The sequence below is a fragment of the Trachurus japonicus genome, chromosome 24, assembly GCF_045865225.1.
Source record: "Trachurus japonicus isolate A0001 chromosome 24, Traja_1.0".
Lineage (NCBI taxonomy): Eukaryota > Metazoa > Chordata > Actinopteri > Carangiformes > Carangidae > Trachurus > Trachurus japonicus.
This window is the reverse complement of record NC_140930.1, coordinates 3,916,667-3,935,932: the sequence shown is the minus strand read 5'-3', so window position 1 is coordinate 3,935,932 and position 19,266 is coordinate 3,916,667. Positions and strand designations below refer to the sequence as shown.

Below are 19,266 nucleotides of genomic sequence, written 5' to 3'. Positions count from 1 at the left end.
GAGACTGTTGATGAAAAACTGTCCCTGAAGGCAACGCGCATCAGAGGTTTTGCATGAATTTCCCTCTAAAACAACTCTGTGTGGTAACGTTCTGTTATTATCTCATAGCGTGGTGAATGTGCAGGTCACAACTTGTCCACCAGAGCGTTGTGGAGTTGTTGGATTGTGTATTTGATGAGTTTGATGAGGGAAACCAAGAAATCCCATAATGAGCCTCCGTAGCGTAGCTCTGAGCAGCTCGCGGCTCTGCTCCGCCGTTCTAAAAACAGCTTGCACCGACAATTAAAGGTAACTAACCTACTGCTATGACTATAGGGATTATGGCAATGGGTCAATTGGCCAAAATATTGAACTATCCCTTTAACTAATAATCATTGGTTTCTGACAGTTTCTAAGTCATCTCCTTTAAATTCCTTTTTTATTACACATTTGATCATTTATCCTCCATCCACTGAGCTTCTCCTAAAAACCTCTGCAGTATTACCTAAACTTATCTTAAAGCCTGTTTAATTAGATAATTTGTCAATGACAAACCACAGAGGAGCAGATAACTCTTATCTCTAAGACCTTTGGTTCAAACTGAAGACGTAAATCAGTTTAATGTAAGACAATTCAGACAAAGTAGAGTCTGGCAATTACAGTGGGACTATTCAGCAGCAGATTGATCCATATTTGTTGCAGCCAGACACAGTGTTGTATCATCTGTATATACTGTATAATGAAAATAAGCAGCTTTCTCACATGATATGAGATGAGAAATTCCTGTGATGTTTTTTCACTGTGACTCATCCGTGCTGCTGGGAAATCCAGGGAGGCGACTAACACTACGTGATCATCGGCCTCTCTAAATGTTTAAATTCTCCTCGGCGATGACAGGATGTTATCACAACAACACAATAACCACATTCTCAGCCTTTCAGTCTAAAGTGTACAATAATCCGTCTCCGAGGAGAGAGAAGTCACCTGGTGGGAAATCGCTTTGTTTTCCCGCTCCGACTGAACTCATTGTTGTTTAACGGTGGAGGGGGGGTCGGGATTTTTCCAGTTCATGAGAATCTGTCATCGTGACTTATCGCAAACAAACAAAGCTCAAATTCTTCCAAAACCTGTGGTCACTGGATGAGTATAAACCGCTGTCTGGGATTTCCCACCCGCTAATCTGGTCCACATGTGGCCTCCACAGGTGCTGCAGACAAGACGCTAACGCTAACGCTAACGGACCGGATTAGGTATCTGAAAAAGCATTGTCAAAGGAAAGATTAAAGGCTTGTAAAAGCTGGTGTGAATGTAAATGAAATGAAGAACATGAGAAGAGGAAGCCGCAGCATTTCTCTCTTGTTTGTAGATTGTTGTTTTTTTTTTCTTCTTTCCGTTGACAACATGTGTGTGAAAGATAAAAGGAAGATTAAAAAAATGTTTCGCTCGTTGTTTCTCCGTCTAAATGTCTCTGAGCTGTCAGAGTGTCCAGCCAACAGATGGTTCACAGGCTCATCAGCTGGAGATACAAGGTTTGATCAGCTCAACATGAAGCTCAACTGTTGGGTTTTTCTCCTGAAACCAACCGACTTCAGTCCGTTCACCAAAGGGTCCAGGTGGTGGTGATGGTTCATCTCCTCAGCCTCATCCTCCTGCACCAAAGATATCAACATGTAACCAACGATGAGGTTAGGGAAAGATAGTCTTATGTGATTTTTGCTATTTTGAGATTTGTGTTGAAACCTGTGAACTGATTAAATGATTTACCTCAAAACCTTAAAAGAATAGTTAACCCAAAATTCAAATTTCAACTCATTATCTCCTCCCCCTCATGTGGACTAAGGGCTGGGAGAAGTTTCAGAGTCCTCCGTGGCTTCTCTGAGTTACAGGGGGTCTCGGCGTAGCAGTGCATGTCCATATAACGGTTGCAAATGGATACCAACTGTCTTCGTAACAAAAAGACACACCAAAAAACATCAAAATACCTCCATAGTGCTCGTATGTAATGTCCCTCTTGTATTGAAGCCCCGACATGCGAAATTGTTCCGAAAAAAATTAAATAAGTCTATATTTCAAGCTTGTTTGTAACGGAAGCTGCTCTTCCTGGTCCGTCCAAATCTCGCGCGATTTGCACAAAGGGCTTCAATACAAGACGGACAATGCATACGAGCAGCATGGAGGTATTTGGATGTTTTTTGGTGTGTCTTTTTGTTACGAAGACAGTTGGTATCCAAGTGTTTCAAAAAATGATAAAACAGCAATATGAACAGCAATAAAATGATTTAAAAAAAAAAACAGTCATGAAATTATAATTAAAATTTAAATTGAAGCACAAATTAGAGTTAGTCGGAGCTGTTTACTCACTTTTAAACATGCCTGAGCTACAAAATGTAGATTCACTACAGTCGCTCATTTAAAAAAGAGCTGATGGTGGACGTTCCTGTTCGCTGCCTCACCAACAATAATCGTCTCCACATGGAAGAATAATTAATGTCTGAGGGGAACATCCTGCTCTGTGGAGTTTAGTGTTTAGTGACCTTTTGCTTCTGTCAGCGCCGACACATCAGATCCACTAATATCTCACTGGGTTTGTTTATGTTTGACTCATGTGATTTCACTTTTCCTCTTCCTGCAGCAGAACCATGAGACAGAGCTGCAAAAAAAAAACAGCTTCATGTCATGTAAGATTAAATAGAAGTGAACAAAAAGAGGAAACGTACCAGATCAATGCATACTGAATTCAATGGATTCTATATAAACATACAGACCTTTACATGATGCATTAAACTGGATTGAAATGCTAAATGTTAATATAGTTAAGATACATGAAAACATTAGAATACAATGAGGAAGCAACAACAAATGTGATTTAAAGAAGGCTACTTTAAACTAAAGGCCTAATACAAATTCTGACAGAAAACAGAGATACTATATAGATGGTGGAAAGTTTTGGCCAATTTAAAGTGCTTATATTTATATTCTTCTATATTTTAAAGAGAAATATGAAGATTAAGAAGATCAGATTAAGATTTTCTATAATATAAACCTATAATAAACTTTTACTATGAAGGAATTGTCCAATCTTTTTGACGTGTGACTAGGTTCAGGTGTCTTTGACCTAAAAATGAAATACTTTGCAGAAATAAACCAAATAAACATTAAAGAAACATCACAAAACATAATATAACATGAACTCAATCAGATCGATCAATCTGTATAGAGAGGAAATTAATTATATAATGTTTTAACACCATGTTAAGCATCATTTAACTTGTGAATTATTATTTTCCCTTGGTCTCGTCACTCACCTGTTTGTCCTGAGTTAACACTGAGTCAGTAATTCAACAAGCGAATTCATGCTGCAGATGTAAACAATGTTTACAGAGCTGACTTCCTCTCCCTTTATGTTTCTGTTTTTATGGATCTAATAAATCTGAATTATGTAATATCCTCATTCCCTTTACAACACGACACCTTGTAACTCTGCTCAACATAAATATATGAAAAAGGCTTTAGTTGAGGTGATGAAAACCTGTTTCCACTAAGAACTGTAAACACTATTAAAGCATAAGGTTTGTTCATGTTTTAAAGTTTAAATATAGAAATGTTTCCTCTGGGACTTTTAAAAAAGTGCTGCTTGTATGTTAAATGTTAAATGTTCAGTGTTGCTTCACTTGCTTCAGTTTATGTAAAAGTATTTTCAGTTTGACATCACTGTGCACGAGGGCAGACAGAGCTGAGTTTTTCTTTCTCCCAGTGACTCAACACAGTTTGGATTCATTTAATTATTTATTTGTTAATGATTTGATTTATTTTCCCTCCTCGACTCCAGGAATCTGCACAACGACCTTATCACAGACAGACCAGAGATAAGACTGAAGGAAACTGCAGCTCTCAGTCACCCCGAGCTTTGGCTCAACGTTCATTAGCGCAAATCACTCGATCAGCGTCTAGACCGCAACGAGCAATAAAGATTTAAAGTGTGAGCGGTTGAAGCAGAGCAGAGGAGGGTGAAGATCAGATCAGGGATCAGTCTGGAGATCAAACCAAACATCCTCCACTGCTTCCAGAAACTAGTGAAAACACATAAATCACTCACACTCCCTCCTCTCCCAAGAGCCCAACTCAACTAAAACTAACTTTATGTTAGAGCCTCTGAACAAAAGCTTCAGTATAAACCATACAACCATGTCAATACAGAAGGGCGTCGCCTCTGTGACATCATGAGCAGTATTGAGGCTCAGAGTGAGCTGCTCCACCGCCGCCATCTTGGCAGCATCCGATGTTGCTAAACTCCCGGCGGCTAATACAGAGATGAAGGGCTTGGTAGCATACAATTCAATTCAGTCCAAATTTATTTCTATAGTACCATATCATGCAGAAGCAGTTCAGAGTGCTTTACATATATAGGACGACATATTAACAGTAAACAGCGATAGATACACAGAAGTTCAACAACACTCACCTGTCAGTAAAAGAGGCCACAATTATGCAGAATTTTAAGCCTTAAAGGAGAATTCCGGCCATTTTTGACCCCTAAATCGTTTTCCTGATGGTCACCCAGTGCTATCCCTAGCGCCGGGTCGCCATGGTGTAACTCCGGTTTGGCTGCATCGATTTTAGTCGCGTTTTTTGCTCCCCCCCAACACTGGCTGACCATCAGGAGAATGATTTAGTAAATCGTAATAAAGACTAAAAATGGCCGGAATTCTCCTTTAATCAAAGATAAACACGGAAATGATCTGTAGAGACGAAAACTGTTTCTGTACCAGGCTGTAAACATGTTTATTTTACCATGTCGAGTCTATGCAGACTGGCTAACTGTTGGAGACTCACTCTAGTGGTCAGGAGAGGAACTGCATCCGTTGGAGCTTCATGTTTCAGCCTCTGATGAAGCTGCAGAAAGGAAACAACAAACATACACTAAGAAAAATTTATAAAACACAACAGACAACAAACAAAAAAGCAGCAAAAGTAGCCGACAGTGGACTGAGAGCGCCATTGGAGGCATTGCCGAGGTTCGACCCTTTCAATATAGGAATCAAAGCCACATTGTACAGAGCTCACCCTGAAGTCAAGATGTGGATTTGCAGGAATACTCACCACTGTTAATTGCGTTATATGATCACAACCTCTGCCTTAATCATAATTGCTCTCAGGGGCCCCCTAGTGGTCAAAGGGCCCTAAGCAGCTGCTTCTTTCCCTCATGTCTCTGCTGTCAGTGCTGCAAACATGAACTTTTAATGGACAAGGTTTTGCACAAACAAATCTTGTCTTTATCAGCCGTCCACGCCCCAAAGCTCGAGGCCTCGGTTCAAACATCCCATAGTCATCCTGGAAGAATCTGACAATAAGAGATGGTTTGACTGGTTGGGCCTTTCACAGCGTGCAGTGGTTTGTTTTTACTGTTCAGAGGAGGATCTCTGCAAATTAGAGATCACTTTATGGTTTTTTAACTTGAAGCCTGAAAACAAGTTGTAAAAGAAAACAGCCATTTTTTATTTTTTATAGATTTCCCGTTTTTTTACAGAAACATCAGACGACACCAGAGCGAGTCAAGAGAATTTCTTCATTTCTCTTCTTATTTTTATGGCGGACGTACAAAACTTTATCTCACTCTGTCTTTCCAACATGTTACAGCAAACACACACAGTCCTGTTTCCTGGTTTTTACTTTTATTTCATCACCTGTCTGTTCTCCATCATGTTTAATTTCAGTCTTTATCACCTTTTTAGACGTTAAACAGCTTCTCTCCTGTTTTATTTATTTATTTATTTTATCATTGTTCTATTGTTCTTCAGCTGGACCCAAAATGCAGAGCCAGACAAGAACAGGTACTGTGGAACAGAATCAAGTGGTGCAATCAACATATAAAGTAATCAAAAGAGGACAGGACACTGTACTTCAAACTAAAACAAGAACTAAACTGGGACGAGAGTCACAAACCATGACAGTTCTGCACTTTGGAAGCAAAAAAACATACTTTTCATCCTCTCATGAAGATCATGTTTGAAGACTGAAAGCTCCAGAGCAGCAACTCAATGGATCTTGGAGGGAGATTATTTTGTCATCTGCTGTTTTCAAGGTCAAGACGATTAAAACTCAAGTTTTACACCAATGAGTCGACTCAAGAAAAAGAAGAAAGTTCAAACATCTTCAATGCAGATGAGGACCATGACATATGATCGAAAGCTTGTGATTTTTCACTGGTCACAATAATAAAATCATTTTCAGATTGATCTCATTTATGGATTTTATACTTCTACTCTCCTTCTCGTTGTAATTTTGATCATTTCTGGCTCACAGCTCATGAAAATACAACAATCCAGTATCTTACAATATCAGAATATTTCATTTTGACACAGTATAAACATCACATATCTCTTAGTCTACTTCAGTTACGCAGCTGTAAGAGTATAATAATGAAACATGAAACGATGTGTGAGGTTTAGAATCTTTCACTTTTTATGTGTAATTTTAATATCTTTAATTTCATGGCTGTAAATGTGACACAGGAGCTCGTGTCAGATTTGACCTCTGATGACCTCAGACCAGGATCCTTCACACTGTCGTTACATAACAGTGGAGCCACAAAGGCGTCTGAGCAGCAGCGTGTGTGTGTGTGTGTGTGTGTGAGGTTTTAGTTTCCACTGAGACGAGATGAGACGTTCAAAGGAAACTCTAATGAGGCTGTAAATACCAGCATCTGGTATCAAAACGTTCAGAAAGTGGAGAGAACGTGGTGGAACCTGCTGAGAGCAACGGAGCTGAACGTCCAACGACCACGAACACAACACGGAGAGGTTTAAACTCTGGGGTTCAGACCCAGGACCAGGTTCTGGTTCTGGTTCTGTTACGGCCTGGTTCAAGGCCGGACCGACCATCGGCCTTCAACCGGACCGGAGCAGAGCAGAACAGACAGGATATCGTGTAAAAAATACAAAACAAAACACCCGGTTAAAGCAGAAGTAAGCGATCCGGTGGTTTTGTCTAACTTCCTGTCAGCAGATGGAGTTAGCAGTCCCCGCCCTCGTCCCTACGTCACCACATTCACGCGCATCCCTTGGCTGCACACACAGAGAGGACTGCCCCTTTATGCCGTTCTCTCTCCTCATTGGATAGATTAGATTAGATAAACTTTATTGTCCCCAAAAGGGGAAATTCGTCTTGGGCAAAAGTGCACCGCGTAGTAACAAGACATATAAGCAGCAATAAGCAGTGACAGACATACATACAATGGACATAAGTACCGAGTACTTATGTAAAGCTTGTAGGATACAAGGAAAGTTTTCTCCTCGGCTTACAGCAGAGCAGAGTGACTGACAGACCCGTGTTTCAGACCAAACACCATGAAAACGTTGTAACGGGCTGAGGCCTGAAGTCAACAGGTCGGAGGTTTTCAGACTGTTTCACCCCAATGACACCATGAACCAGGAGATACTGATTGTAAAACCACTAAATAGGCAGATCAACAGGTCAGTTGTTGCTGTGTGGGGTCTTCTTCTTTCAGACAAAACACTACCGCTCTGGTCCACCGGTGCTGCCAAACTCAACCAAAAATGAAAGTTCAACACATTTGACTAAAAAAATGTGATTTATTCTTTGTTTTCTTCTGATAATATTCATATTTCTTCCATCCTGGGCCTGAGAGACGTCGGGTCGTGGCCTCTAATAAACTGCTCAGTGGGTGTGAATGCACATTAACATTAAATCATCCTCTGGGAACATGATAAATATTACCCATAATACACCTCACCTCCATGCTCCATCCCATCCCATTGCACGCTGCAGGTCGTCTCGTATAAAGTCAGATATGATGAAATGTGGTGAAAACTTTTCCTCCACTCTTCACACTCCTCAGTCGTTAATGAAATGTGGAGCAGAAGAACCTGTTCTCTCTCTCTCTCTCTCTCCGACCACAGAGCGGCTTCACTTCACTTCAGCCTGAATAATTTTCTGCTGCTCTGAATTTTATGGAAGATCACAAAGTTTTCCAGAAACCAAAACTGTGGGTTTGTGCCATGGAAACCAGAGCCGGCGAGGAGCCTGGGTAATAACCGAACACGTCGTAATGTTAATGGTCAAACGGTCACTTTTTTTTTTTTTTTTTTTTTTACAGCCGAGCGATGAAAATGTGTGTGTTCGCTAATTCACGCATGATTTGATAATGAGACGAAAGTGGTGACGTTGATGTTTATGACACAACGACGACGACGACGACGCACAAGTTTATTTATAATGAGTGATTCACAGTCATGTGCAAACGATCTCTGATTAATCGTTTCTATGATTTACTCCAAAGAAAATATTTGGTCCATTCATGAGTCACCGTCAAATCAGACAGAGGAGGAGGAAGAGGAGGAGGATGAGGAAGAGGAAGAGGAGGAAGAAGAGGAGGATGAGGAAGAAGAGGAGGAGGAAGAAGAGGAGGAAAAGAAGGAAGAGGAAGAAGAGGAGGTAGAGGAAGAAGAGGAGGAGGAAGAAGAGGAGAAGGAGGAAGAGGAGATGGATGAGGAAGAGGAGGGAGAGGAGGAAGAGGAGGAGGAGTAAGAGGAAGAGGAGAAGGAGCAAGAGGAGGAAGAAGAGGAGGAAGAGGAGAAGGAGAAAGAAGAAAAGGAGGAGGAGGAATAAGAAGAGGAGAAGCAGCAAGAAGAGGAAGAGGAGGAGGAAGAAGAAGAGGCGGAGGAAGAGGAAGAAGAGGAGAAGCAGCAAGAGGAGGAAGAGGAGGAGGGAGAATAAGAGGAAGAGGAGAAGAAGTAAGAATAAAAGGAGGAGGAAGAAGTAGGTTAAAGAAGAGGAGCGAGAGGAAGAGGAGAAGGAGGAAGAAGAGGAGGATGAGCGGCCTGCTCAGCCTTGGATGATTTCAATCAATCAGTTGATTATTGATTGTCTATTGGTTTCAAACAGACCAGGTGTTGTTTCTAGGTGACCTCTAGTTGCCATGGTGATGATGATGATGACGACGATGGGAGCTCAGGAGGAGGAAGTGATGCTGTTTGACTGTAGAAACAACACAATCCACTAAAGCCGGATGAAGATGAAGAGGAAGAAGAAGAGGAAGAAGAGGAGGAGGTAAAAAAGAAACATGGAGCCAAAAGTCGTCGTTTTCAATATCCACAAAATGCCTGTTGATCCCCGTCACCACGGCGACGGCGAGGCTGCAGCCTTCAGGACAAACCGTCTTATTGATTCCTTGATTCCACTCGTTTTTTGTCTTTGTGCCCTGAACCGCGTGGGGGCGTGACCACAACCTTCACCGCCGCCGCTGCCGCCATCCCATCACTTCTGTTTGTTGTTGTTACCGTGACGACCGAGGTCCACCACCACCACCACAACAACCACCACCTCCTCCTCCGCCGTGATGTCATCAACAGTCTCTGATGATGAACCCGTTGCTCCTGTCAGAAGGTCACTTGATCTTAAAGAGGAACTCCAAGTTGTTTGACAGAGTTGGTCCTTTGGCCCAGTGGTATGTGCAGGTTTGATCCCTATAAGTGGGCGATCAATAACCTTTATCAGTCTGAAGCTGATCGCCTAATTTACAGACAAAATAATATTTGGCAACCTCAAGAAAAATAAACATTTCAACTGACTTTAGTGGAATAAAAAGCATCAGTGTTCCTTCAAACCTCTGTGTAATTAGTTTGATGTCTGTATTGGTGGACGCTCTAATTTTCCACAGTCTTTGAACGCAGCAGCAGCAGCAGCAGCAGAGAGGAGAGAGTCTAGTGTGTGTTTATCTGGAAACTGGTTTCTGAGGCACTGATGAGTGTTTTCCTCGTGTCCGGCCAAGACGTGTCTGAACGAGACGCGTTATTAAACACGGCAATTAACAGAGAACAGCAGCAAACAAATAAACACACACACACACACACAGAGAACCAGACTTTAAACAAGAAACGAGCGAATCAACATTTGTCACGAGAACTTTCTCTTTTATTGGACTCGAAGAATTCATCCAGTCCAGTTTCCGGCAGATTCAGACTCTTTAATTGATCCAGACTGAGAAAATTGAACAACACACAGAGAGAGTGAAATAAACAACTTTGAACCCGTTAACACAGTTTATAGATCAGATATAGGTTATAGATTACAGATTACAGATCGGACCAACAGGCTTTCTCGTGATCTGATGATTAAGAAAGATGAAAACAACTAAAAAATCTGATAAAAATGTGTTGAATGTGAATGAATGTTTGAAATCAATCAGCCTGATGAGAGATAATGACTTCCTGCTGTGTAAAGGACATTACGTATATATAGAGCCCATATGATCTTTGCACGGGTCCCTGCTTCCTGTTTCACATCCACAGGAGACAGAACTAATCCGAAGTGAATGAGTTTGATAACAGAGTGCGTCAGTGTTTGTTCCTGCAGCTGTGAGTCGATGGAAATCCTCTGTTGATAATGACATCACTCTAATAAATGGTAAAAAAAAAAGAATGACATGTGAAGTTTCCAGATGTTGTTAAAGCATAACTCACATTCCTCTGTTTGTTCCCTTTTCGAAATTATATAAACAAAACACATAAAACTTAATGCCTCCCTCATTCCTTTCTAGGACTTTTTCTTTTTCTTTTTTTTTTCGTCTTCTGCTGGTGAAAGCTCCTCGGTCTCTCGCCTTGTTTCCATTACCACCGCACGGCCCCACGAGGCGGCACGACAGAGCGCCGGCGGTCATATCATAGGGATCCCACCGACAGAAAAAAAACCTCAACAAAAGTTTCCTCAAAGTTTTTCAATTCTCGGTTCAAAGTGTCGTTACATAGTTTCTGCGAAATCAAAGAGGCTTCAAACAAACAGGAACAGACTTCACAGAGGAAAACCCTGCTCCGATTCAGCTGCTGGAGATTTCCATACCTCCATGATTAACCATGACAACCATATATCAACAAGATGTAGTAGGCCTAGTTAAAAGCTCCATACAGTATAAAGGTAGATGTTTGTATTAAAGCTCCATACAGTATAAAGGTAGATGTTTGTATTAAAGCTCCATACAGTATAAAGGTAGATGTTTGTGTTAAAGCTCCATACAGTATAAAGGTAGATGTTTGTGTTAAAGCTCCATACAGTATAAAGGTAGATGTTTGTGTTAAAGCTCCATACAGTATAAAGGTAGATGTTTGTATTAAAGCTCCATACAGTATAAGGGGCCGTGTCCACCAGACGCGCTTTCAGCACTGACAGCGCTCACAGCGCTGCTTTCCCAGCGCTTAGCGCTCTCTCTCCCCTCCTCGTTAGAATTCCGCTGTTGCTAAGTTACAAAACGAGTCCTCCGACACTAACGTGTTCCTGCCTTGTTTATGTAAACACTACAACGAGGGTCAGAAATACACAGCGTCAGCTTTTGACATGGACCCTGAGGTCGGTCTACCTTCAATACAAGTGTGGGTCATGATATAAACCGAGCCACGTCTCCGGTTGTGTTGCTGTCGGTCGCGTATGTCCCATTGGTCAGTGCAGGGAGAAGTGACAACGAGCGTGGCGCTGTTCTAAAAGTTGAGCAGATTTCAACTCAAAGCGCTCTGAGCGCCGCGACAAAAAGAAGCAAGCGCCGACGGCGTTTTACCGCCGAGGGCACTGAGCGCTTTGAGCGCCCAACTCCATAGGGTTTGTATGGAAAGTTGACGCCCAGAGCGCTAAAAACGCGTCTGGTGGACACGGCCCCTAAAGGTAGATGTTTGTATTAAAGTTCCATACAGTATAAAGGTAGATGTTTGTATTAAAGTTCCATACAGTATAAAGGTAGATGTTTGTATTAAAGTTCCATACAGTATAAAGGTAGATGTTTGTATTAAAGTTCCATACAGTATAAAGGTAGATGTTTGTATTAAAGCTCCATACAGTATAAAGGTAGATGTTTGTATTAAAGTTCCATACAGTATAAAGGTAGATGTTTGTGTTAAAGCTCCATACAGTATAAAGGTAGATGTTTGTATTAAAGCTCCATACAGTATAAAGGTAGATGTTTGTATTAAAGCTCCATACAGTATAAAGGTAGATGTTTGTGTTAAAGCTCCATACAGTATAAAGGTAGATGTTTGTATTAAAGTTCCATACAGTATAAAGGTAGATGTTTGTATTAAAGTTCCATACAGTATAAAGGTAGATGTTTGTATTAAAGCTCCATACAGTATAAAGGTAGATGTTTGTATTAAAGCTCCATACAGTATAAAGGTAGATGTTTGTATTAAAGTTCCATACAGTATAAAGGTAGATGTTTGTGTTAAAGCTCCATACAGTATAAAGGTAGATGTTTGTATTAAAGTTCCATACAGTATAAAGGTAGATGTTTGTGTTAAAGCTCCATACAGTATAAAGGTAGATGTTTGTGTTAAAGCTCCATACAGTATAAAGGTAGATGTCCATGTGTAGTGTGATTATAAAGCAGCTCTAGGTTCTATATTAATACTGTGAAAGTATCAAAGCCTCAGTCCACAGAGAAATGCACACAGCCTGTATTCAGAAACTGAGCCTTAAAACCAGCCGTCAGGACTTCCTGTCACTTTGTGATGTCACATCAAAGCCCCGCCCCCTCACCACCTGGAAAACACCATCAAACATTTGGTTTCTCTGAGTGTTTCATTCTGAAATCTGCTCTATTTTTTTTTTTTTTTTAGGATCACTCAGAAAACAGTCAGCCAATCAGAAGAGAGGCTCAGACCCGCCTCTCTTCTGATTGGCTGACACACCAAGACTTCAAAATAAATAACAATGTAAAAAATATGGAGCTTTAAATGTTGAAGGACTTTTGTACTTAACGTAATGTTATGTTTCATAAAAATGTCAGACTATGTATAAAAAACGCATCAAATAAATGTCACCAAAGTTTTTTATGATACTTCTGACATTTATGTCTTTTATATTCCTGTAAATAAATGATGACATCTCCAGTTGACAACCTCCTTCTCTCTCCTCTCCCTTTTGGTTTGAAGACATGATCTTCAGACGGTCTGCCCAATAAAAAGAACAAATGAATATGTGAGATGTAATGTTTAAACGTTAAATGGTTCATTTTACATGTACGAGACGTTAATGCATACTGTACCATCATCATCATCACTGTGCTGGGCTCAGATCAGTGGACGACGGTTAAACAAACTGTCCTGTTGTGAGTGACTCAGGTTGTGTTTGTTTGCACGAACCCACTCTCTCTGACAAACAGTCGTCCTACTGGGCTGATCCCGGACCAGCTGTTCATGTGCCACACAGATGTAACAGAGTCTGAAAAACCAGAGGGGGTTTATTCAACAACCCAAACTGAAATGACAAATATTCTTCACTTTTCTTATCTGTCTTTTATTTTGAAGGGTTGATTCAGAGTAGATCTAAAAACCATATCAGTGATATCTCCTCTCTCAGCTTCTCTCTGGAGCTCTAGAAACAACAGGTTGGTGTCAGCCAATCAGAGGAGAGGAGGAGGCTCTGAGCTTCTCTTCTGATTGGCTGACTGTTTTCTGAGTTGATCCAATAAAAACAGAGCAGATTTCAGAATAAAACACTCAGAGAAACCAAAGAGTTGTTGTTGGATGGTGGGTCCAGGTGGTGGTGAGGGGGCGGGGCTTTGTTGTGACATCACAAAGTGACAGGAAGTCCTGACGGCTGGTTTTACGGCTCAGTTTCTGAATACAGGCTGTGTGCATTTCTCTGTGGACTGAGGCTTTGATACTTTCACAGTATTAATATAGAACCTAGAGCTGCTTTATAATCACACTACACATGGACATCTACCTTTATACTGTATGGAGCTTTAACACAAACATCTACCTTTATACTGTATGGAGCTTTAACACAAACATCTACCTTTATACTGTATGGAGCTTTAATACAAACATCTACCTTTATACCGTATGGAGCTTTAACACAAACATCTACCTTTATACTGTATGGAGCTTTAACACAAACATCTACCTTTATACTGTATGGAGCTTTAATACAAACATCTACCTTTATACCGTATGGAGCTTTAACACAAACATCTACCTTTATACTGTATGGAGCTTTAACACAAACATCTACCTTTATACTGTATGGAGCTTTAATACAAACATCTACCTTTATACTGTATGGAGCTTTAACATAAACATCTACCTTTATACTGTATGGAGCTTTAACACAAACATCTACCTTTATACTGTATGGAGCTTTAATACAAACATCTACCTTTATACTGTATGGAGCTTTAATACAAACATCTACCTTTATACTGTATGGAGCTTTAATACAAACATCTACCTTTATACCGTATGGAGCTTTAATACAAACATCTACCTTTATACCGTATGGAGCTTTAATACAAACATCTACCTTTATACTGTATGGAGCTTTATCACGAACATCTAAAGAAGCTTTAATATAAAACATGTGTCTACCTGCAGATGTGTTCTCTGGATATATTCCTTGAGAGCAACATGAGGTCGTGTTAGTGGTTGCAAGTGATGCATCATTTTCAGACATCTGCAAAACCCCAAAAAACAAAAGAAAGTCGCATTTTACGAGTCCTTTGTCTATCGTTGAGTCACTTTAAAAAATTTAAATTGATCACTTTCTTCATGGAACAACAATAATATTTCTGTTTTTTTTTTCTGAGCAGATTTATAGTGTTTTGGAATAAAACGTCTCAGTGAACACCTGCCACATTTGTTCCTCTTTATCTGGACGCTTTTATCTTTCATCTCGACTTCAGAGATTATTTGTTCTTCACTTCAGGAAACACCTTTTCTGTAAACACACAGGTGTCCTCTTTGGTGTAAACACCTTCACAGGGCTGATAAGGCCTCCTCTTCCTCCTCCTCCTCCTCCTCCTCACCCCCGATGAACCTTCACAACACGTGTGTGCAAGATATAAGTGTGAGCGAGGCGGCGTGCAGAGGTCGTCATTCCTCGCTTTACCCTCATTTAGTCGCTCGTGTGTCTTAACAGTATTTAAGTGATGACAGCTGACGTCCAAACAGCTCTTTCATGGCGATGCCCTCTGGGGAGCGGCGGCCTGGTGCACAGCTGCAGACACCAGAGTGCAAGGACGACATGGAGCAGCGAAGCAACGAGGGAGGGGCCTCCATCTTTAAGTCATATTTCACTTTGCTGCAGCTCAGCCTCGAATACTTTCACTTTTCAGCATCTGTATTGCTGTTTTTATCAATGTTCACTGGATTTAATCAAATTTCCAATCAATGAATCACTTCATTATATAAAAAAGTTCAAAATAAGTTCCCTGGGTTTATAGATTATCAATTAGAAACTATTATTTGGGAGGTTTCATGTCCTACACTGCAAAAAATCTAATATTTTACCAAGAATATTTGTCTTATTTTTAGTCAAAATGTCATTTCTAGTCAAAACAAATCTAATTATACTTAAAATAAGACTCATCACATTAAAAAGCAGCTTGTTTTTAGACACGTTTTACTTCTTTCAAGCATATCTTCACTTAAAATAATCTGATAGTGGAGCAAGTTTTTCTTCTTAATTACAAGCACAAAAAACGTGCTTTCACTGGCAGATTTTTCTACTTATTTCAAGTGAAAATGTGTTTGAAACAAGTGAAAATGATCTAAAAAAAAATAATTTTTAGGTGATGAGTCTTATTTTAAGTGGAAAGTGGTTGCTTTGACTAGAAATTTGACATTTTGACAAGAAATAAGACAAATATTCTTGGAAAGATTTTGAGTTTTTGCAGTGTATCAGATATGTTCAGGCTTTGCCCTCGTTGATGGTGCATGTTGTGTGATTGTTCACAGGTGTTTCTATTATTTTATCCACCCTATTGATATCAATGAGAGTGGCTTGAATAGTATAAAACACTCATGTGTGTGATCCAACACAGTTCACATCCTCCAACGTGCAGCTGAATCAACACCTCTGTGAAACAGCAGCAGCGGCACGAGGCCTATAAATAAAATATAAGATCTGGTTTGTCTCTGTGATTTAAGTTTATTTCCTTTTATTCTACATGTTCCCGTATTTTATGTGAAACAAGTAGCATCTGCTGTGTTTTAACTTCCTCTGGTGACGGTGGGGGAGGCTTCCCCAGCGAGGGAGTCTTTTATTTTGAAAGGAAATTCCTTTACTGTAAATTCATAAGGGTTTTCACTCCCATACAGGATGTGTATGATGAGGAGTTTTCATTTTTTAGCCAACAGGGTCAGTGAAAACACCACATAATAATGAGAAATAATGAGATGTGAGAGCGATCAATCACCAAAATAAAAGCCTGCATATATCTCCATTATCTCTGTGATGACGTGCTGCGTAATTTCACACAGCGGATATCGGCCTCAACCTGCGTTTCTGTGATTCAACTTCAGTTTAAATGTTTCCCAATGATGCAACATGATTTATCTGATAACATTATGATGTAATTATGATAATTTTTATGCTTATTTTTAGGTCATGTCCTATTTCTGAACCTTCTTCTGCACGTCACGATCCATCATGCGGCTCTGTGGTGCAAACACAAATACAGATACAACGTCTCTATGCAATTAGTGAACAACATAGGTGGTTATTATGACTCAATCTGTTGTTACAAGTCTGGAAAATCATCAGGAGACTCGTAGTTTGGTTGTGACGGCGAGGCTGCAGAGGAAACCTGACCTGCAGCGTTGGCTCATGTCTATAAAAAAAAGGTGACCTGTCAATCAATGAGACACACTTAATGAATGTGGATTATAAATCCAAGGTCATAAAGTGTTTTATCTGATGAGTCGTCAGTCACCTGTCCAGGTTGTCACCGTGGGGGGAGAGAGTCCTGACAGCAGCACGGCAGGCCGACACCGCTCAAATATTTTAGCCTGGAGGACAAGTTGACTCTTCTCCTCCACAGCCTCATCATCAGAGACATAATAAAAGTTAACAATTCACACTAAAACTCCTCACTCATGGCCTTAGTTTTTTAAGTGTTAGCATTTATAGCCTACTTCATTTTGTCATGTATTACTGTTGTATTGTTTCTCATTGATTATTGCATTAACATTAGTGTGTTAAACAAAGTCCAGTTTAGTTTTTTCTTTCAATCGCATGGGAAGCACTTCGAAATTAGTTTTGACTTGTGTAAAAGGTGCAGTGACTCTCTGTCTGCTTAGCATGGTAACTTAACCGTCCAGAAGGAAGGAAAGAAGGAAGGAAGGCAGGAAGGATGAAAGGAAAGAAGGAAGGAAGGACAAAGGGAAAGATAGGAGGAAAGGAAAGAAAGATAGATGGAGGGGAGGGAAAAGATTGGGTCAATTGGGTCAAGAAGGAGAAAGTAAGGATGAAGGAAAGGAAGGAAGGAAGGAAGGGAGGTAAGAAGGAAAGAAAGATGGAGGGAGGGAACAGATTCGTTCAAGGAAAGAAGAAGAAGGAAGGAAAAGGTGGGAACAAATCAGGTCAATTGGATCAAAAGAGGAAGGTAGGAGAAGGAAGGACAAAGGAAGGAAGAAAGGAAGGGAAAAAGGATTGTGGAAAGAAGGAAGAGAAAAGGGATTGTGGAAAGAAGGAAGGGAGAAAGGAAGGAAAGAAGGAAGGATGGAGGAAGGGAACAGATTGGGCCAATTTGACCCAGAAGGACAACAGGACGGTTAAGTAGAAGAAAAGATGTGATACAGACTTGAACGTCTTTCAAACCTCTCGATACAGATGTTGGTGAGTAAAGGAACAAAAGTTTGATATTTCTTCAGGACTAGTAGCTACGTAAAAAAGATGATAAATATAACAAGAAATCGCCAAAACATTTGCAGTTTCAGTTTAACCAATGTTCGATAGCCTATAGCTAACGTTAATATTGAGGAACAGATCTGTTCTGTGTTGATGATGATGTTGTATTTGTTAGTTTGTTTCCGTCAGACTGGATTGAAGTAGGGGTCACAGTTCAGGGTTGAAGACTTCCCAGAACAAATCTGGCGTCTGCCTACTGTTTGACCCTGTCTTTGTTTTAGAAACGTGACTCATATTGTTCGTGTAAAAGCCATGTCTGTCCCACACTGACTCGGAGGTCCTGAGCGTCCAGCTGCAGAACCCTTCAAACACAAAACTGTGGGAAAATCGCAGCAGCATTTTTTTTTATTCATCTGGTCGGAGTGTGTTTGTTTATGTGGATGTGTGCAGTGATTTGCAGACACGCGGTAGGCTACAAACGGGAGAGAATATGCCACAGCACAGAGGTTTGTCCACTTGACCTCATGAAGCTGCGGCGGCTCGCTGATGTAACTAGTAAATAGCTGAGGTCTGGTTGTGGTTGCTGAGCTAACCAGGGAGGTGCTGCTAGCTGGATCGCTACCAGTTAGCATGGGTTGCTATAAGCAGATGGTGAGTCCAGAGGTGCAGAATGAGACATGTGCACAGTTTGTCTTCACATTTACCTGCTGATAAAAGCTGGTCTCGATCTGACAGGTGTCTTCACCAACCTGTATGAGGTCAGTCCTGGTTCTGATGTAGAAACTTGAGACTCACTGAGATTCGACTCTTCTCAACGTTGTTGGAAGTTGGAAACACCTGGCGTCCAGCTGTTTCTCTGTATGACTAACTATAGATTCTGGATTTGTCTTTATGGAACATTTATTTGAACATATGTTCCTGCAGAAACACAAAGGAGGAAGAGGATGATAGAGGAAGACCTTTACAAACGTCTTTCCTGTTCCCCCCCAACTTATCAAATTGAAGGTTTACACCACTTTCACTTTGTTAGATTTCTTGTAACAGTCTTTGTTGCTATTGGTCTATGGGAGGACCAATAGAGAATGATTTAATGAGACGTTAACAGAAGAATCCTGAGTGCTCACCCTCTGTTTTTCAACCAAACCTCTCCCGGATTTCCCAGAATTATCCATTGTAGCTCTTATGAAGTATCAGGATGAAAAATCTTTCCTACATCTCTTCATTTTTTCTCAAATAGACAGTTAATCAGGAAAAAAAGATGTGAGCTAGATAAGAAAAACATCTTATCCTTAACTCACAACTACATTCTGTCCAGTTTAAGCTTCTTTTGCTTCAATTGATCGTCCGTCATCCAAATCCAGAACATTTCAAGACCAGATAAAGACTTCAAACTGTTCATTTAAGAAACATACCATCAGGATAGGAGCTTACGAGCAGTGATGTTTAAAGTTTTTAAGTATTATCTACAATTATATGATGCTAATATTTGTTTCTCTGTCATAAGTCGTCACATTCCACTTCCTGTTGGCTTTGCCCCAACAACGTCCAATCTCTGGAGGACAGAAGAGGCCATGTAAACTCAACAGAATGATCCTCCCACTGCTGAGGTGCCCTTCAGCTCTTTGTGAAGGAGTTAGTGGTTGAAAAACCAAAAGG

General features: G+C 40.5%; 2 long non-coding RNA genes across 2 annotated transcripts in view; one reads left to right on the top strand and one right to left on the bottom strand.

Moving 5' to 3' along the window:
* Nucleotides 1–2,321: 2,321 nt before the first annotated feature.
* On the bottom strand, nt 2,322–18,357 carry LOC146961175 (uncharacterized). The gene is made up of 4 exons (XR_015035190.1): nt 18,315–18,357; nt 14,349–14,433; nt 4,799–4,872; nt 2,322–2,629 (listed from the first exon to the last, which is right to left on the bottom strand). It is a non-coding gene; the product is annotated as an uncharacterized LOC146961175 (long non-coding RNA).
* Nucleotides 13,538–19,266, top strand: part of LOC146961169 (uncharacterized) — a 125,340-nt gene continuing 119,611 nt past the window's right edge. Inside the window, exon 1 of the long non-coding RNA XR_015035193.1 lies at nt 13,538–13,568. This is a non-coding gene — a long non-coding RNA (uncharacterized LOC146961169). The remainder of the gene's footprint in view (nt 13,569–19,266) is intronic.